At 40.2% G+C, this 21,654-nt stretch overlaps 1 protein-coding gene across 4 annotated transcripts in view; it reads left to right on the top strand.

The window, feature by feature from the left end:
- The first annotated feature begins 397 nt into the window (after positions 1-397).
- cdh23 (cadherin-related 23) overlaps positions 398-21,654 on the top strand; it is a 1,160,360-nt gene continuing 1,139,103 nt past the window's right edge. For all 4 annotated transcript variants that reach the window (XM_063070587.1, XM_063070586.1, XM_063070590.1 and 1 more), the window contains exon 1: positions 398-540. The gene's annotated coding sequence lies outside the window, so the exon portion shown is untranslated. The remainder of the gene's footprint in view (positions 541-21,654) is intronic.

Genomic DNA, 21,654 nt, shown 5'->3' with positions numbered 1-21,654 from the left:
GTGTTTGGGCGCACGGAATCTGCTCTTTGCAACTGATTTGTTTTTATCTTTATTTCCCTCTCTCACCAATTATATTTTGGTAACTATTTGCACGGTTGCATCTTTTATGACGATCGGCTTCGCAGGACTTCATTGCAGTCCGTGTGCGCTCCGCCTCGCGGGACGATTGACGGAATGGTGATCCCTCCCACTCGCGAATCAGCGGCATCTTCGCCCGTGGCTGATTGATTGACGTGGCCACGACTAATAGAACCTCCGAATTTCTCCGGACTGCGGTCTGATTGACAGAAGGCGCCCTCCCAGGGGCGTTGATTGACAGGTGCTGGCTGCTAGCAAGTAGCGGGTTGAGCTGGTCGCGCTCCGGGTTCTCGCTTTCCACATTCCTTTCCGAGGTGACTGAAGCTCTCCACAGTAGTTTGCATCGGGCTTGGGCAGATGCTGTGAACAGCAAGTCCTCACCGAGCTCCTGGCAAGGGCGGTGGAGGTGTGGGGCAACAGGTGGACCGTGTCGTGGATGGTGTCCATATCAACACTAGACCGGTAAGTGGGACCCAGCAGATGACAGGAGGGACCGATTCCACGGGTGCGAAACGTATCCGTTACAGACAGATCTGTTTCCCATGCGTATGAGGTAATTTCGTTGTAACCAGAGCTACCGCTTGTTACTTTGTATCCTGTTCTAAAATTAATTTTTCCCCACAATCACTTAGTTATTGTTTCTTTTATCACCATTCATTATTTTATATTCTTTAATTTCCCCATTCACAGAAATAAATTACTACTTCTGCGAACATTGATGTTCTTCCTCAATGTTTTTACGCGGGGACAGGGGACGAGTTTATGAACATCCCATATTAAATTGAGTACCTTGAGTGGAGCATGACCGATAAGAAGCAGACTTTTTTTGGTTGGTTTGATCACGAAGGGCCGAAGGGCCTCTATGTGGCTTGTTTGATCAGGAAGGGCCTCTGTGTTGTATTTTCCAAGATGCTGTACCGAAAAGCTGAAAAATACATCTTTTCCGAGGATACTGTATTTATAAGGGATCCTATAATATTGATGAACTGCCCTACTTAATAATGTGGAAAAGTCACGATAATTAATTACGCACAACCCTGCAACGAACCGAAAGGGGGGAATACTTGGCACATTTCCTCTCCGCCGGTGAATACCTGCCAAGCGGGGGTCAGTTGTCTTCTCTCCGATGCAACGGGCGGCGCTTGTGGTCTACTTTGCCCTAACGGCGCGATGGGTTAACCGGGAGCGCGAGGGTCTAACTGGAACTCCTCGTGCCGGAGCGTCACGGAGTCATTGCAAGATGCTACTACACGCCATTGCATGCACATTGTCTTATTTTCCATCGTAAATAACTTCCTGAACAGGGATTAGCTGCTGCAGGTGAACAGTTGCATTAGGGGGACGAAAAATGGTATTTACTACTTTAAAAAAAAAATCTGCTGAAAATCAGCAGAAAGCTCCCTGAAAGCGCGAGTCGCTCATACACTGTTAAAACTAATAGATTACAAACACTTGTACTGTTACTTCGAACATAAGATACGCATAGGGAATGGCCGGAGAACTTGCACCGGTTCGCGAAGCTTCCGACTCGCCGAACCTAACAAGACTAATACCATTTTTACTCCATGTCTTCGAGGAGCAGAGGCATTGCGTTGTAATTATTTATATCAGGGTATATTGCAAAGGAAAACGTCATGCAGAATTCATGTGCAGATGTGCACGGATATTTGTAATCCTACTGCCTAGTAATGTGTCATAGAATTGCAGTGATGGTAGGGAACTGAAGCTATTTGGTGGAGTTATTTTCTGTCGACTTGTTTGAACAGAATATAAAACCCTCCGGATACGTCTTAACTTGTCGAACTAATTTTTCTACACGGTCTCCCCCGTTGGAGTGGGAGTGTGTGGAGGTGTTCGATGCTTAATAGCTGCTCATAGCTGCAGAAACGCCAATATCAGATATACGCCTGAACAAAAATGATCCCAGCTGTTGCCTGGGTTTGCGAGAATTGAGTGGGAAATGAGTCCTGAGCTTATTAAGCGGGGATCCAGGAAAACTCCCAATAACTTGCTGTCTAATACTAATCGAGTTATTCATTGATCGGACGCTGTTCGGGTTATTATAGTTAATGAAGTTCTTTTATCAATCGCGCCTGGCAGGACTGCCGTCCTGATTGAATTGAACCTTTACGCTCAGTGCGTGGGTACTTAGCACAATGGCCACTCTCTTGGCTGTGAGTTAAATCCCAGTCCACATAGCTGAGCTTGTTTTATATCGCTTTTTCTCCACAACCCTAGGACGCCTCGAAATTCTACGGGGTCAACAAAGTTCTTGCCAGCTGCAGCCGCTGTCATGAAATGGGAGCCACAGACAGGGATGTAATATTGACCAGATAATTGTCCGGACACCGGAAAAATCCTACTACTGAAAATAAACATGCGAGTTTTGAACGAGCAGAGGGCAGCTCGTATTCGCAGGGTTGTTGTATGCTTTCTCATCCACAAGACATCTCTGTCTGTGCGTTTCGCCCCTCAGTCCTGCACTGAAGTCAATATTGTATATGCAGTGCAGGACGAAAGGGAGAAATAGTTTTATGGTTTATTGTTGTCGGCTACCCTGAGGTACAGTGGAAAAACATCTGTGTGCCATTCAGGCAGAAAATGCCACATATTTACATCCAGGTAGTAAAAGGAAAACATTTTTTTATTTCAAATATTTAATAAATGCCCCTTTAGCAGTAAAAGACTTAATATCATGAGATCCTGAAATATGCTGCATAACTTTATTTTTTCATATAATTATGAATATTCTCTTCCATCTTCTATCATAACCATTCAAGAACTTATAGACTTGTGAAGCTTGATGTTAAGGCAAACGGCACATTTCACTTTGTTTCAATGTAAGCATGACAAATAATCTTGAATCTTGTCAGCCTGCAGCTGGGCTGTTTTAGGTGTAAGTTGCTGAAGTCCTGTAAAGACTTGTTAACCTTAATAACACCAACATTTTAAATAACCTTTTAAAGATCACCTGCACTGGGTTAGTTGGCATCAAGAAGTATTTACTTAGTAATGTTAGATTTAAAAAAAAAATTTTTTTTTCTTTTGGCATATAAGTGAACAGTTAATCACAATTTTAGGTCTGTTTTCTGGCACTATGCATGGGGTTTAATAATGTTTGTGCATAGTTCTCAAACAATTTAAGTAGCAAATTGGACTTTGCAATTAAATTTAATGCAGAGTGCTGAGAGGTCATAGTCATAGTCATACTTTATTGATCCCCGGGGAAATTGGTTTTCGTTACAGTTGCACCATAAATAATTAAATAGTAATAAAACCATAAATAGTTAAATAGTAATATGTAAATTATGCCAGGAAATAAGTCCAGGACCAGCCTATTAGCTCAGGGTGTCTGACGCTCCAACGGAGGAATTGTAAAATTTGATGTCCACAGGCAGGAATGACTTCCTATGACGCTCTGTGTTGCATCTCGATGGAATGAGTCTCTGGCTGAATGTACTCCTGTGCCCAAAAAGTACATTATGTAGTGGATGGGAGACATTGTCCAAAATGGCATGAAACTTGGACAGCATCCTCTTTTCAGACACAACCATCAGAGAGTCCAGTTTCATCCCCACAACATCACTGGCCTTACGAATGAGTTTGTTGATTCTGTTGGTGTCTGCTACCCTCAGCCTGCTGCCCCAGCACACAAAAGCAAACATGATTGCACTGGCCACCACAGACTCGTAGAACATCCTCAGCATCGTCTGGCCGATGTTAAAGGACCTCAGTCTCCTCAGGAAATAGAGGCGGCTCTGACCCTTCTTGTAGACAGCCTCAGTGTTCTTTGACCAGTCCAGTTAATTGTCAATTCGTATCCCCAGGTATTTGTAATCCTCCACCATGTCCACACTGACCCCCTGGATGGAAACAGGGGTCACCGGTACCTTAGCTCTCCTCAGGTCTACCACCAGCTCCTTAGTCTTTTTCACATTAAGCTGCAGGTAATTCTGCTCATACCATGTGACAAAGTTTCCTACCGTAGTCCTGTACTTAGCCTCGTCTCCCTTGCTGATGCATCCAACTCTGGCAGTCATCAGAAAACTTCTGAAGATGACAAGACTCTGTGCAGTAATTGAAGTCCGAGGTGTAAATGGTGAAGAGAAAGGGAGACAAGACAGTCCCCTGTGGAGCCCCAGTGCTGGGATGATGCTGCATAGGAAGGCCATTTGGCCCATTGCATCCCTGCTAACTTTTTGAAGCTTCCTCTATCAATCAGGAGAAGACAAGTGGTTAGCTGATCATAATGATATCTAAAGAGATTTTCAATTTGCAGACAACTTTTATATTTGGAATTTTACCAGAGCTAGTAAGAGAGAAATTATTGTGGTTTTAGGTTGGGACCGATGATGACATGCATTCAGTTCATTTCTGAAATTGAAAGGTGCTGTGCGTGAATTCTTAAGATAAGGTATGGCCATTGCAAGCCACACCATCTAAATGGAGTGAGATCTGGATCTAGTGGCAAGGAAGGCTGAGATGTTGGAGACTAGATTCTGTTGCACGGATGAGTCCTCCATTTACAATGATCTGGTCTCTATGTGCACATATCTCAGTCATGTATCTTATTCCTCAACCCTCTCTCCTTTAAGTCTACCCACCTACCCATTCTCCCCACCGTTCCTCTTCTCCCCCCTCCCCAGCATCATCTCCCTGTGTACAGTAATTAAGGCAAATAGCATCAGAGAAATGGCTACATTTCTTGTATCAGCGAAGAAAAGGGTTATATTCACAAACTGAATTTGTTGAATAATTAAATGCAGAATTAGGTTTAATATCACTAAGATATGTCGTGTAATACATAAAAATTGCTATGTTACAATAAGAAATTAAAAAAAAGTAGTGCAAAGAGAGACCAAAGCAGTGAGGTAGTATTCAGAAATCTGATAGCAGAGGGGAAATAAGCCATTCCTAAAATGTTGAGTGTGCATCCTCAGGCTCCTGTATCACCTCCCTGATGGTGCAATGAGAGGGTTCATGCCCTTGGTGGTGGGGGTTCTTAATGATGGATGCTGACTTTTGGGGTATCATTTTAAATATTGCATCAATTTTGGAGAGGCAAGCGTTGTGTTGGAGCTGGCTGAGTTTACAGCCCTCTGTAGCTTTTTTTGATCCTGTGCATTGGCACTCTGTACGTCGATGCTGATGCAAATAGTTAGAATGCTCTCTGTGGAAAAATGATTTCGCAAGAAGTGTAACGCAGCTGCATTTTCCGCGAGCAGGTTTTAAAGCATTAGCAGATTAAGTTTTGTTCATTAAGTGGAACTTTTCTCACTGCTGCCATTGGGAAGGATGTACAGGAGCATTAGGTCTCACACTACCAGGTCAGGAACAGTTGTTATCCTACAACCATCAGGCTCCTGAGCCAGCGTGCATAACTTCACTCATCTCAACTGCGAACTGATTCCACAACCTACGGACTCACTTTCAAGGACTCTACAACTCATGTTCTTGGTATTATTTATTTGCACAGTTCGTCTTTCTCCACACTGGTTATTTGTCAGTGTTTGTTTGATTCAAATGTATTTTTCTGTTCTCGTCTGCTGTGAATGCCTGTAATACAATTAATCTCAAGGTAGTAGATGATATATGCATACTTTGATAACAGATTTACTTTGAACTTTGAAAGATTCCACTGCCAGTGAATCCTGTTCTGGCCAAGGTGCATCTCTTGGGAATGTCAGCTGTAGCTGGATGGATGGCTTTTTCATTTGAGTCAGAATGTGTTTTCTGTTCAGCTCATCTCCTGAAACTGATTGTACAGAACTAGTGCATCATGGAATGTGCAATTTTGCTTGATGTTTAGCTGAAGTCTCCCACTTTCTCAAGTCGATGAAAAAATCTCAAGGGATGATTTCTGAAGAACTGCAATGGAGTCATCCCCTGGCATTTTTCACTCACAGCGCTTCATGTGGTTGCTGTCATGTTACTGATCAGGTTCTGATCAGATTGCTTTTTGTGGGAGGTTGCTGTGTGCACATCAACTGCAGTGCTGCTTGCTTTGGGTTGTAACGACTTTGGTTTATCAGCAAGCTTACTTGAAGGAGTTGTGAAAGGAGCTCGTGAAATGCAAATGAAAGCACTTTCTTGTGTTTCTAAATGCACATTTTCACCATGTGAGAACTTGCTGTGCAACTGAGGCTACATCCACACTAGACTGGATAATTTTGAAAATGTCGGTTTCGCGTAAAAACGATAGGCGTCCACACCAGGCATTTTTGAAAATACCTCCGTCCACATTGAAGCAGGTAGTTGGGCAAATCACCTCCTACTGGGCATGCGCAGGATACATCTACAGAAAACAAGTGAAGAGTCTTCACCTGCTTCGATGAGTACGCGGCCCGACTCTGACAGTTTGGCCAGCAACAGGTGATGGCTGCGACATGTTTGGTGTCGAATCTCGCCGTGAAAGACTTGGTGCGTGTTTGTTTAGTTACAGTGGGTTTGTACGTTACACAGCATCTGCACAAACGAGATTACCCATTTTTGCAGGGCCGAAGGCTGCTCTCCGTACACGAACTGAGTGAACTGAGCGAGCCTGCGTGTTACGTATGTCCCCTTATTAACCATTTCAGCCCTGGGATAAAGTCTCAGACTATCAACTCAATCTGGCTCTTATCATCTTATACACCTCTAGTCTCTTCACCGATGAAAGGGACGACAGCTACAACTAAATGCAATAAGGCTTGTTACTGGGCAAAAGTGAAATTTGCTGACCTCATTTGTTTGCCTTTACTTTTGCCATGTCTTTCTGTATTACTTTGCTGTATTTAACATGTGCAATAAAATGAGTTACTGGGAAAAGTGATTTTATTTTTACCTGAGTAAAAGTGAAACTTACAATGTTCCTTTTTTGGCATTAACATTTTCACGTCTATGCCAAACATAAGCTACTACTTAAAAATGACATTTTGGAAGTAGTGACAATTGCATCTATTGAATGTTTGCACAAGCAATACATTAATAAAGATTAAAGGCATCCATTAGTCTTGCGAGACCATGGATCTGTGCCTGGAAAGTCTTCACTCTCCAGGACGCAGGCCTGGGCAAGGTTATATTGAAGACTGGCAGTTGCCCATGCTGCAAGTCTCCCCTGTCCACGACACCAATGTTGTCCAAGGGAAGGGCAAGTGGCCTGTACAGCTTGGCACCAGTGTCGTCGCAGAGCACTGTGTGATTAAGTGCCTTGCTCAAGGACACAACACATTGCCTCGGCTGGGGCTCGAACTCACGACCTTCAGATCACCAGTCGAATGCCTTAATAAAGCACCTTGTTAAATGTATAAAACATGTCTGCATCAGTGTTATTTTGTATTTCCATACAACGTTACATTAGGCTGTTACACATTTATTGTCAGATTGTTGTTGTGGTATTGGAGGTTGCGTTCAAGAGAGCAATGAAGTACCGCACTGCCGCCACCATCTATTCCGGCACGTCATGACAGCGTTTCTAAAAACCTCCATTTACCCCATACACACTACACACCCAAGCGGCGTTTTCAGATTTAAACACTTTGGAGAGCGTTTTAGAAAAGCTGCGTTTTCAGGGGAGGAAAATGCCGTTTCAGTGTGGACGGAGGGTCAAAACGAAGAGATAAAGCTTCGGTTATGAATTTATCTGGTCTAGTGTGGGCGTAGCCTGAGTGTGCATGTCATAAGAATAGCAACACTTGAAAGCATGCATTGCCTATGAAATGCTATCAGTTAAATAAATGCAAATAATTTTGCCCCCAAAGTATACTGTGCTTTTCAAAGAATTGTTTCAAACCCCACCCCTCCTGTAAATTTGGTGGGTGACTTGCACCTGTTGCTTAATAAGGTAGATTAGGCAATGATACCTCATAATGCTACTGTTCTATTGTGCCAAGTGTGAAAGTTTTGCAGAAGCATAATAAAGCCTTGGGAGCAACATAATGAATTGATGTGAGATAGTAGAGCTATCATTGGTCACTGTATGCACTCACAGAGGAAAGCTGGGGATAGTGTCTGCAAGTGAGAGAAATCGCAAGCATGCTTAAGAGAAGGACAATTCCATAACTGATTAGGTTAAATTGCTGAAACATGCAAGTATACCAGACCATGAGTGGCCTTTCTGATACCTATTATCATTTATTTAACCCCTAGCTTTAAGATCTCAGTACTTTCCTCTACTGGTCTCTTCAGCAGCTCTGAATTTAATTGCTTTACCATTAGCAACTGTGGCATCAGTTGAAGCTCAAGAAATTTGTTTAAAATTTCTAAAAGCTCATTATCCCATCATGTTTGTGGGAGACTGCTGTGTATACTTTTGGAAATACAGGTCGAACTTCACTAATCCAGCACCATTGGGACCTGAGGAGTGCCGGATTAGTGAAAACGCCGAATTACAGAAGGATCACATTAAGCATAATCAGTGCCGGATTATCGAAGGAACCAGATTACAGGTAGTCGGATTAGTGAAGGTCGAGCTGTAGTAGCAATTTTGCAATGACTGAGAGGTGGTTTAGGATTTGCTGCAATTTTTTTGTTTTAACTTGATCCTAACTTATTCACCTGCCAAAATATCCCCTTATGAGATTTTGTGCTAAATTTTGTTTCTTAACACATCTATGAAGCACTTGGGAACATTTTAAAGCCACTGAGTGAATTTAAAAAACAATTCACAACATGCTAAACAATGCAGTGGATGTGAACAATAAGCAACCCAGGTTCAAATCAATCACTGTCTGGAAGGAGTTCCTATGTTCTCTCTGTGACCATGTGGGTTTCCTTCGGGTTTTGCCTTTCCTCCCACATTCCAAAGATGTGTGGAGCAGAAGGTTTCTTGGTCACATGGGTGTAATTGGGCTGCGCAGTTTGCATGTAAACAAGCAGGGTCAGTCTTAAACTCATTACCCCTGCTGGAGCGTAGGATGCCAACAGCAGCTCACCAGAGTGTCCTGTCCCAGGCCAGTACTTCATGTTGCCCCCAGGTGTAGTCCATCTTTGATGATCTTTCCTCTCCCAGGGTTGAGGTCTATGTAACTCCAACAGAGGCTCCGAACACTGGTGTTGGGATGCCCCAATCAAAGAGAAAGACATTTTTTAACCATTTATTTTTCCAAAATTTACTGATTCACTCCTGTCCCTTGTGTTGTAATGTTTTCTTCACAGTTAGCAAAAGAGTGAAGGACCTCTATTTATCCACTGGTCATAGGAATGGCACTTATTAATTAGTCCCAAGTTTACTTCAACTAAGTGTCAACTGTGGTTGTCTGGAGTTGTTTACTAGATCTGAAAAGGATGGACAAACTTTCTTCCTTGCAGAAGATTTGTGAACTGTGTTTTTGTAAACTAAATTGGTTTATTGGTGTCATGTATCGTCATCGTGGCTATCCCTCGAGGTCAAGGATGATGGTCTTCGTTCTGAAGAAGTGGCCCACAGAGCGAAGTCGCCTGTGCATGTATCTGTTTAACGTGTACTTGATGTTGCACTCCAAGAAGCACACGATACTTCACAAATCAACCAATTGATTCCAATGGCATGGAAACCATGACGATTGGAGCTGATGGATTTGTTGCAGCCTTCATCCGCCTTCACAGTCGTTGAGTTCAAAGTAACTTCGTCCACCTGTTCCACCGTTGAGGTCTTGGTTGGATTGTTCTTTGTCAGGGACCTCACCCTTGACCTTACCACCATGGGTGACCCTACCAGCAGCATAGCTCCAGACGGCATCGCTCTCGGGATCTCAGGACCACACAAGCTTCTCCACCGCGACGAGGTGCCAATCCACGGAGAAGTGTCATGTATACCATTATACAGTGGGGAAAAATCTTGGTTTTGCAAGCCATGTATACAGATAATTTCATTACAGCACTGTTCTATAAGGTGGTTGTACTATAAGGTAAAACAAAAACACTACAGAATAAAGTGCTATAGTTACAGAGAAAGTATAGTGCAAGCATACAATAAAGTGTAAAGCCATGACGAGGTTGAATCCATCGTATCATACCATGGGATTATGCACTGGATTTATAACAGCAGGGTAGAAGTTGTCCTTGAAAGTGCTGGTATATGCTTTTGTATCTTCTGCCTGATTGAAGGGGGTGGGGAGGGGGGTGGAAAGAGACAAGTGAACTGGTGTGAAAGGAGTCTTTGATTATGTTGACTGCTTTCCTGAGGCAGCAAGATGTATAGAGAGGCCATGGAGAGGAGGCTGGTTTCTATGATGTGCTCAGTGGTATCTGCAACTCTGCCATTCCTTGCCGTGATGGGCAGAGCAATTGCCATACTAAATCTTGGTGTATCGGGATAGGATGATTTCTACGGTGCATTGATAAATAACCTTTCACAATCTGGTGATTTCATTGTTGCCATTATCGATCTATCTCTGTAGCTGACATCTCTGAATACTAGTTCAATGGCTTACCCATTGTATTGTGCATTCACTGCTCTCTGGAAATTGGTGGTCAGAGACACATCAGGAGAGTTTGGCTAAGATATCCCTCTCTCTGGCTGTATTAGTGATCATCTGACATGGTTAAATGTCTGACCTCATGCTTAAAATGAATATTAGTGATTGGTATTAAAATAAGTAACATTTCTGGACTGCAATATGTTCAAATATTATTGCATTACCTCAACTGTGTTTGAAGTAATTGAGTGTTTTAGGAGAAATGTTTGTTCATATGAACCAATCTGATTTAAAACATTTAAATAATGCTTATTTCTCTTTTCCCTCTTTCTCTATCATGCTATTCACTAATTTCATTCTCCCTGGCTCCTTCTCTAACCACCACCCCCACCATTTCCCTTTGTTAGATTCGTCACTCTTCCCACAACCTTGCATTGAATGGTGATAATGTGTGACAACACTTGCAGACTGCTCTCACCACTCGTGGATGTGTTGGTTAACACAAAACGACGCATTTCACTGTACGTTTTGATGTTACACATGACAAATAAACTTGAATCTTGAATATAGCTTGTGGTAGTTGTCAGGTTTTCCTGAACAGGGGTCTGTGTTTAGAGGAATTGAATTGACTTTATTACTTACATCCTTCACATACATTAGTAAAAATCTTTACATTACATCTCTGTCTAAATGTGCAATGTATAGTAATTTGTAATAAATAGTATGTACAACAGGACAGTCAATGAAGCATAGAAATACAATTGTATCAGCGTGAATTAATCAGTCTGATGGCGTGGTGGAAGAAGCTGTCCTGGAGCCTGTTGGTCCTGGCTTCAATGCTATAGTACTGTTTCCCAGATGGCAGCAGCTGGAACAATTTGTGGTTGGGGTGACTCAGGTCCCCAATGATCCTTCGAGCCCGTTTTGCACAACTGTCTTTGTAAATGTCCTGAATAATGGGAAGTTCACATCTACAGCTGCGCTGGGCTGTCTTCAGCACTCTCTGCAGAGTCCTGCAATTGAGGGAAGTACAGTTTCCATACAGGCAGTAATGCAGCCAGTCAGGATGTTTTCAATTGTGCTCCTGTAGAAAGTCCTTAGGATTTGGGGATCCATACCAAACTTCTTCAACTGTCTGGGGTGAAAGAGGCGCTGCTGTGCTTTTCTTCCACCACACAGCCAGTACGTACCACGTGAGATCTTCAGTGATATGTATGCCAAGCAACTTAAAACTGTTCACCCTCTCAACCCCCTCAACCCTGGATCCATTGATGTCAATAGGGGTTAGCCTGTCTCCATTCCTCCTGTAGTCCACAACCAGCTCCTTTGTTATTGTGACATTGAGGGGGAAGTTGTTTTCTTAACACCACTGTGTCAGGGTGATTACTTCCTCTCTGTAGGCTGCCTCATTATTATTTGAGATTAGGCCAATCAGTTTCAGCAAACGTTAATTAGCAGATTGGAGTTGTGGGTGGCAACACAGTCATGGGTGTACAGGGAGTAAAGGAGGGGGCTTAGGACACAGCCCTGAGGGATACCCGTGTTGAGGGTCAGAGTGGCAGAGGTTAGTGAGCCCACTGTTACCACCTGCCGGTGATCTGACAGAAAGTTCAGGATCCAGCTACACAAGGCAGGGTGAAGGCCGAAGTCTCTCAGCTTCTTGTCAAGCCTGGGGGGAATTATGGTGTTGAATGCTGAATTGCACTGCATGCAGTTTTATCAGCCAGAATCAGTTATAATTTCACTTGCAACACTATGAATACAGTTGCAGACATGCTTTAATTCTCTTCCATCACGTCTTGAGCCTCTGAATGAAAGGAGATCAACTACTTGAGTTGCAGTGATGAAGCACCTTCAATTACTCCAAAAGACTGAGGTTTGGTAAGATACTGAAAGGCTTTTATTCGCTGTACAATACGACCTCTACAGTGAGTGTCTGCCCCCGGACTGAGGGGGAGGGGCAAGGCGAACACCTTTATACAAGACCCTGTGGGAGGAGCCACAGGGGCAGTCAGCAGAGGGGTGTGTCCAGACAGGTAACCGAGTTACAACATATATAACAACAGGAATTCTGCAGATGCTGGAAATTCAAGCAACACACATCAAAGTTGCTGGTGAACGCAGCAGGCCAGGCAGCATCTATAGGAAGAGGCGCAGTCGACGTTTCAGGCCGAGACCCTTCGTCAGGACTAACATATATACATGGTTTACCACACAACATATATACATATATTACCACAAGTGAGAAAGTTGTTTCTGTAACTGTACCAAAGGCTCCCTGGGAGGATAAGAGTAAATGATAAGAAGTATCGACACAGCACATTATTGACCCGATCTAGACTACACTGTTGGATTAGGCTGAATTGCAGAAAGTAACACTTGAATTTTAAATTTGTCAGAAGCTACTAAGTGAAAGGAGCAGAAAGAGAGCATCAAAAACAATCGAGAGTCTATTGATATCCCAAGAGATGAAGACAGCTGTGTCTCAGCAGCATTGAATGCTTAGCTTTTGCCTTTGCTGTTGGTTTTGAACGTAGCAGTGGGCACCATGGTAGTGGTTGGTGTGACGTTATTACATCTCGGGGCATTGGAATTCAATTCTAGCATCCTCTAAGAATATTAGTATGTTCTCCCGTGTGCAGGTGGGCTTCCTCTGATTGCCTCCCAAAGTCCGAAAACATACTGGCTAGTAGGTTAATTGGCCATTGTAAATTGTCCTATGATTAGGCTAGGGGTTACTTTGGTGGGTTGCTGGCCAGCACAGCACAGTGGGGTGGAAGGGCTTGTTCTATGCTGTATCTCTAAAGTAAAATAAAATAAGAGGACAAATAGATCAGGAGAGCAGTTGTATCTCCCTGACATGCTGCATACATACTGAGCATCATTATGGATACAACAGCCAGACTGTTGCTTCTACAGTAATTGCTCTGCCTGTGTTCAAAACTAAAACTGGACAAAATTATGATTCCTTAAGAAGTGGCTGGCTCAAGAGTTTGGGGAGGGAAAAAGGAAAAGAATTCAACTAATTTTGCTCTAATTGCCATGTGATCTTTTGAACCAGTTTGGGGCAAGTGTACGGATATCTTTACCCAGAGGGTTGTGAGAATGTCGAGCTTAAGAGAGTGACTGCAGTGGAAAGTCAAGATTAGTTTGAGAAGCTTGACATGGAAGGAAGTTTGGATACTGGGGAAGGAGTTGGGTGAGATGAGACTCATAATCAAAATAAATTTGCATTATAACTAAGACTAATCTTTTCTAAGGCCAGATGACTTTATTCCACCATAACCAAAACTTTCTTACTCATGAACTTGACTTTGCTGCAGGCTGCTTTGATAAACATAGTAAACTGGAGATCTTACAATAACCTGCTTCCCATGCCCCAAGTTGTCTACGTATTATTACTGGGCTTCTCTGTTTACTGAAATACCTGACAAACCGATGGTGGTTTCCTGTGTAGTCTCATGAACTCTCCAATATTGTTCTTCTGGCACAGAGTAAATGTGAAGGACCAGCCAAGAGTAGGGTGCATTCCGTTTTCTTGCCTTACTGATAGCTCATGCATGAGTGGCCAAGCTTAATTCCATTGTTCTAGTACCTCATCTGGACTTTGCATCTATCTCAAGCTGGCTTGTGCACAAAGAACCATATCAAGCACAGACTGGTGTGTGTGTGTAAGTGTGTCTGTTATATCATGCTTCAGTGGGGTAGCTGACTTGGCTAACTGAGCTGGTCAATTCACCATGAACCTAATATATAACCATAAATATTCATCAGTAGAGATTCCAGGGTTCCTTTGTTTCTATTCAAACAGCACCTATTTTTGTCCATTCATCTGAAGATAATTCCTTGGGTAGGATGTGCTGTTGATGCACATTTATGGACTTCCTTGCCTCTTAAAACTACACACATTTGAGTTCTGTTGCATTGCTATTTAATATATATGTAATTTGACAGATTAACCCTGCCGGTAGCAATGTTGTCAATGCCCAGTTATTGTTGACTGAGAGAAGTGTTGATAGAATTAGTGACATAGTTCATTTTTTAAAATAGCAATGGGACCTTGAACAGGGCAAAAGGAATTACCGGGTGAAAAAGACCAGTGTGCAGCTTGAGCAAGTTCTACTAACTTGACAGTTGGTCAATACAATAATGGATTTGTTGACTAATAGCAATCAATCTCTCAGCTTACCCACTGTTTAATATCTCATCTAGTAGCAATTCTTCCAGCAAAGCGCAGCACTGCCAGTATTAATATACTTTGAAAATTATTTAATCTTCCTTCCGATATGCTGGTTACTTCATTACGTGTCCTGGAAGCTTGTCAATGCAATCCATCTGCTGCTTGACTCGCTTCCGTGACAGTAAGACCCATCGGCTCTTCCTTTTGATCATTTAGTAGCTGTTTTTCCCTCTTTAAGTTGGTCACCAGTGTTGGTACTCCAAATTTCCAATAATCTGACCTTGCAGAGCTTTGGTTCGAAGCTGATCAGATTTTCTGGAGTACTGGATGTTACTCCTATTAATATCACTATACATTTGTCACGTGTAGAATGCAGTAGTGTAATGATACAGTGAACCTGATGAGTTTAAAGGGACTGCATTGAAGCAGAAACTAGGTGAGTTTTGGCATTTGTTGTTCAGCTTGTCTCAAGCTGAGGCGTGCAAGCATCGTGAGCTTACCTTCAGCTGCAAAGCAGCCCATGTTCCAGACCCTCATCCTGGCTGTGTGTCAGCTGTGTTCCAATCTAATGAATGGGTCAAATATTGAATCACTGGGAAAGTCTTGGAGTAACAATGTATGGAAACAGGCCTTTCAGCCCAACTTGTCCATGCCAGCCAAGGGAGTCCCATTTGCCTGAGTTTGGTCCATGTATCTCTGAGCCCTTGTTATCCGTGTACAAATTGAAACATCTCTTGAAGGATGCCTTTCAGATATTCAAAATTTCTGGATCATTGAATTGGAGTTTTTCTGAGCGAGATTTAGCCATGAATAACTCCCAGCTTCTCACTTTATCCCCAACCCACCTACTTTCCCCCTCACCTGGCTTGACCTTTGAGCTTGTTTTCTTTCCCCAACCCCGAACTTATTCTGGCTTCTTCCTTTCCAGTCCTGGTGAAGGGTCAAAGTCTGAACCGTCAACTCATTACTCCTTCTCATAGAATGCTGCCTGATCTGCTGAGTTCCTCCAGCATTTTGTGTGCACTAGCAGGAAATATTGAACTTTTCTGTGGATTGGTGCACAGTCAGGGATTAATCAAGTGGCGGACCTGTGTTTTCCTTTAGTTTGTACTTTGCATTCTGTGTGATGGGCTATATTAAATAAGATTAAGTTAAGCAGCAACTCTTGAGGTCTGCTCATGCAGAGTTGAAAGTGGAAGTGAAGTTGCATCTGATTTGCCTCTCTTCACATGGTGCTGCATAGCATCTTGCTGATTGACTTGGTAATGAAATCCATGCGAGGCTGTGAAATTGTGGTCAACACAGCAAAAGCAATTCTGGCTGGTGCAGTTGGGTGTAAGTGAAGAAGTGTTTGATAATTTGTAATTGCTGCCAAATTACTTAGAGCTCTCTCTTTCTCTTTTAAATCTTTTTATTAATAATGAAAATCAACAACAATAAAATACATTGAAGTAATCAAGTCAACATATCAATATGTACAATAAGAGTTAACCTATCAACCAAGTTAAGCAATATATCAATAATAAGAAGAAACAAAATGTTAAAGCTTTTTTGGAAAAAAAAGAAAGAAGGAAAAGAACCCCTACTAACTAAAACAAAAAAAAACCCTAACAAAAAAAAACAGGGAAAAAAACCATTTGCAGCACAATCCCGGAGCTATACGCCATACAAGCTTCCATAAAAGAAACACGTCAATCCGCCAACCAAATCCATTTACCCAAGAATCAGAAGGGGACCATCTCAATTAACTCAAATCAAATGATAGTGGCAGGCAAAAGAGCCCCAACTTTTCTCAAAGTCAAATCGAGGATCAAAAGTTCAACTTCTGATTTTCTCCAAACTAAGACATAACATCACTTGGGAAAACCATTGTATCAAAGTGGGAGCAAAAGCATCTTTCCATTTTAATAAAATAGCCCTTCTGGCCGATAGTGTGACAAATGCAATTACATATTGGTCTGATATAGAAACACCGTGAATATATTGAGGGATTGTACCGAGCAAAACTGTCAATTTATTAGGTTGTAAATTAATTTTTAAAGCTTTAGAAATTGTAGAAAAAGTAGATTTCCAAAACTGTTTCAATACAGAACATGACCAAAACATATGTGTCAATATAGCTGTCTCAGTTTTACATCTATCACACTGACTATTAACATTAGGAAATATTTTAGACAATCTCTCCTTTGTCAAATAATAACGATGTACTATTTTAAATTGAATTAGAGAGTGACTGGCACAAATCGAAGAAGAGTTAACCAACTTCAAAATTCGTAACCAATCCTCTGTTATCAAGGTCACGTTAAGCTCTCTTTCCCAATCTTGCTTAATCTTAAATAAAAGATAATTATCCTGTTGTAATAGTAAATTATAAATTTTCCCAATGAAACCTTTCACTAAAGGGTTCATTTTTAAAATAATGTCCAACAGGGCAGAATCTTGTATATATGGAAAATTACTTAAATATTCTTGTAAGGAATGACTGACCTGAAGATATTGCAAAAAGTGTGAGTATGAGAGAGAATATTTAGTTACTAATTTCTCAAAGGACATCAATCGGCCTTCTTGAAACAAATCCATAAAGGAATAAATTCCTTTATGGATTTGTTTCAAGAAGGCCGATTGATGTCCTTTGAGCGATCCTACCTTTTCTCTTTGGAGGAATAAAGGAATTTATTCCTCCAAAGAGAAAAGGTAGGATCGCTCAGTGAAGGTTTAAATAAATAGTTTTGATAAATTAAAATAAGAAGGTTAAATTTTTTAAGAATTAAAAAACTTACGAAACTGATACCAAATTCATAATGACTGCTTAATCATAGGGTATATATTTAGAATAGAAATTTTGGCTAGTTGTACAGGTAAAGAAGCCCCTAATAATGAAGTTAAGTAAAATAGTTTCACAGCTTTCAATTCCAGATCAACCCATGGTGGTTGTTCATTTTTATTGGTCCAGTATAACCAAGAACACGCATAACGTATATTAAATGCCCAATAATACATTCTTAAATTAGGCAAAGCAAGATCTCCATTTTTTTTAACTTTTGTAAATTATATTTTCCAATTCTTAGTCTTTTATTATTACAAACAAAAGATGAAATAATAGAATCAACCTGAACAAAAAACTTCTTAGTTAGAAAAATAGGAATATTTTGAAAGACATATAAAATTTTGGTAAAATCATCATTTTAACTGCATGAATTCAACTGGCTAACGAAAGTGTAAGTGGATTCCATCTAGAAAATAATTGCTTCATAAAATCCACTAAGGGAACTAAATTAGCTCTATAAAGGTCTCCATAATTTTTAGTGATGATAATACCTAAATATTTGAAAGAATCCGTAACTTTAAAAAGAATATCATCAGATATAGAAGCAGAATCATTTAGAGGAAATAATTCACTTTTATGCGGGTTTAATTTATATCCTTAAAACTTTCCAAATTCATTTAATAATTTCAATAAACTAGGAATAGATTCTTCAGGATTCAAAACATAAACTAAGAGATCATCAGCATAAAGGGAAATCTTGTGAATAGTCCCGGCCAGGGCAAGGTTGAAAGCACTCGGCAGAGGATGGCGCTTGGGAGGCTGTATCGGAGAGGCTGGTCGGAAGCTCGAAATTTTTGGACAGATGGACTCAGTGTCAGCTGTGGTCGGCTGCTTCCAAGGTATCGGCAAGTTGACGGTGCCTGGAGGTTTATGGCAGGGAGTTTCTCCCTTTTGTCGCCTGCTATTGGGGACTCGGGAGTCGATCGACTCGGGACTTTGAGACTTTTTTTTTACTGTTCCCATGGTCTGTTCTTCAAATTATGGTATTGTTTTGCACTACTGTAACTATATGTTATAATTATGTGGTTCTGTCAGTGTTAGTCTTTGGTCTGTCCTGTTTTCTGTGATATCACTCTGGAGAAACATTGTATCATTTCTTAATGCATGTATGCATTTCTAAATGATAATAAAAGAGGACTGAGTGTTCTCATAATCTAATCTAATTTATGGAAATTCCTTGAATATCTTTAGCTTCACAAAGTGCAATAGCCAAAGGTTCCAGCACCAAATTAGATAACAATGGACTTAACGGACATCCTTGTCTCGTACCCCGCGAAAGTCGAAGAAAAGGGGATCTGCAATTATTAGTAATTACAGTGGCAATAGGGCTTTTCTATATCATTCTAATCCACTTATTAAAATTAGTACCAAAGTTAAGTTTCTCTAAAATGTTAAATAAGTATTTCCATTCAACTCTATCAAATGCCTTTTCAGCATCAAGAGAAACAACACATTGAGGAGTCTTCGAGAGGGATGAGTATATAACATTTAACAGTCTCTGAGTATTAGAAAAGGAATAACGGCCTTTTATAAAACCTATTTGGTCCTGAGAAATAATTTTAGCTAGTATATTCTCCAACCGATTAGCCATTAGTTTTGAAAGAATTTTAGCATCCACATTTAATAATGAGATAGGTCTATATGAAGCACAATCAGTAGAGTCTTTATCTTTCTTAAGAATTAAAGAGATAGAAGCTTCATAAAATGTGGAAGGTAACTCTCCTAACAAAAAAGAATCTTTAAGCATTTCCAACATATAAGGAGTAAGTAAATCTTCAAATTTTTTATAAAATCCTATGGAAATACCGTCCAGTCCAGGAGCTTTACCAGATTGCATTGAAAGAATAGCTTTCTGAATTTCTATTTCAGTAAAAGGAGTATCAAGAATTTGTTGATCTGCAACAGATATTCTAGGAAAATCAATCTTTTGTAAAAAGGCATTCATTTTAGAAGGATCAGCTGGAAACTGAGATTTATAGAGTTCACTGTAATAGCCTTGAAAAATTTTATTAGTATCTTCATAATTACAAGCTAAACTACCATCTCCCTTACGAATTTTTAATATTTGTCTTTTAGCTCTAACTGCCTTTAGTTGGGATGCTAATAGCTTATTACTTTTATCTCCAAACGCATAAAATTGACTTTTAGTTTAAGCAAATTTCTTTCAATAGGATAAGTTAATAGTAAATTATTGTGATTGAAGTTCAACCCTTTGTTTAAATAAATCAATATTAGGAGAAACTGCAGAAGTGTTATCCAAGTCTTTAATTTGTTTTGAAATCCTATCTAACTCTATTTTTGTCTGTTACTTAAGCTTAGCCAAATAGGAGATTATCTGACCTTGCAAATATGCTTTAAATGTATCCCATATAATCAATTTTGACACATCTCCCGTATTATTAAAGAGAAAAAAATCTTTTATCTGAATCTCTATAAATTTGGCAAAGTCTGAACTTTGTAATAAGTTTTCTGGAAAACGCCAAGGCAAGTTTACATTACTAACATCATTCAATTCAAAAGTTAAGCTTAAAGGCGCATGATCCGAAACAACGATAGCATCATATTCACATTTCTAGACTTTGGACAAAAATCAGAAATCAGCTATAAAATAATTAGTTCTCGAATATTTGTTATGAACATGTGAATAAAAAGAATAATCTCTATCATTAGGATGTAGATTTCTCCAAATTTCGATCAAACCATAATCAATTAAAAAGGAATTAGTAAGTGATGCTGAACAACTCGGAAGCTCCTGATTGGTTGAACTCTTGTCAATCAAAGGATTTAAACAACAGTTGAAGTCACCTCCCATCAGCAACATATATTCATTAAAATCTGGTAATAAACCAAATATATTTTTAAAAAAAGAAGGATCATCTACATTTGACCCATATAGATTAACCAGGACAATTTGTCTATTACAAATTGTTCCTTTAATAATTAAAAATCTACCATTGATATCTGAGACGATGTCTTCTTGGATAAATAAAATATTAGATTTAATAAAAATAGGTACTCCCTTTGTTTTATTTTGACAAGTAGCATGATATTGAAGGCCGTTCCACGTTTTAAAAAATCTGTTTTGATCGCCTGTTCTGATATGTGTTTCTTGAACAAAAATTATATTGGGCTGGAATCGATTAATAATTTTTAAGGTCTTCTTTCACTTAATAGGGTGATTCCAGCCACGTACGTTCCAATTAATAACATTTATCTGTTTAACTACCTTAAAATATTGTTTTTAACACGAAAGTACATGCATACCATCGCGGGCTAATCAAAGATGGCAGTGATGAGTATAACCATATAGAAAACATGCATGCCCTGGAACTCCATAATGGGAAAAAATACAGGATGTATGTAAAAAAACTGAAAAAAAATCCCGCGATAAACCCCAAAATACAAAAATACTCCCAATCCTCCCACCATCCCAAAAGGTAGAAATCCAGCAGAAAGGGAGAAAAAGTCGGAATGCATCCCCAGAGAAAGAAAAAAGAAGCAGAACTCCGCGTGCCGCTCAATTTAAATAGTGATTTAAGAGTTTTTTTCTCTCAATTCTCCCCTCCCCTTTACAAAGAAAACACATGACCCTAAGATAAGGAAGCCCAGCAGAGAAAAAAAGATGTTTATACTTCATCATTGAAAATAAACTAGGGAATGCAAAAACAGTCTCCAGAGGCGTCAAAGCAATGCTATTAGACCTAAACAATATAATCTCTAACAAGAGAAAATCAGCGCCATTATTCCTTTGACTTACTAGCCGTTTTTAATAAAAAAAACTAAAGCTAATTATCTATTACCAAACACTCCTCACCATATAAGAAAAAGTCTATATAAACTATAAAAACTATCACTTAATTAATGAAAGAAAAGGAAGAAAGAAGCAGATGATCAAACCAGTTAACAATCTGTCCGCTGTGTTAATTTACTCCGTATACCAAACAGACTTCAGAAAAGTCATTCATCAGTCAATCCAAGCAGTTCACCTATTCTTTAAATAGTCCATCAATCAAAGGATATCTTCAACATATCAGAAATCTTTAAAGCCTGTTCTCTTTCAGAAAATTATTCAGCAAACCTAATATCCTTCACATGTCAGCCGCCTCCAAGATAGAATTAACATAGTCCAATGCCGTTTGGGGATCCAAAAAAACACATGGAGTAGAATCTTTAGGAAATAATTTTAATCGGGC

Source organism: Mobula hypostoma, chromosome 18 (assembly GCF_963921235.1).
Source record: "Mobula hypostoma chromosome 18, sMobHyp1.1, whole genome shotgun sequence".
NCBI classification, from domain to species: domain Eukaryota; kingdom Metazoa; phylum Chordata; class Chondrichthyes; order Myliobatiformes; family Myliobatidae; genus Mobula; species Mobula hypostoma.
This window is presented reverse-complemented; position numbering and strand designations above follow the sequence as displayed.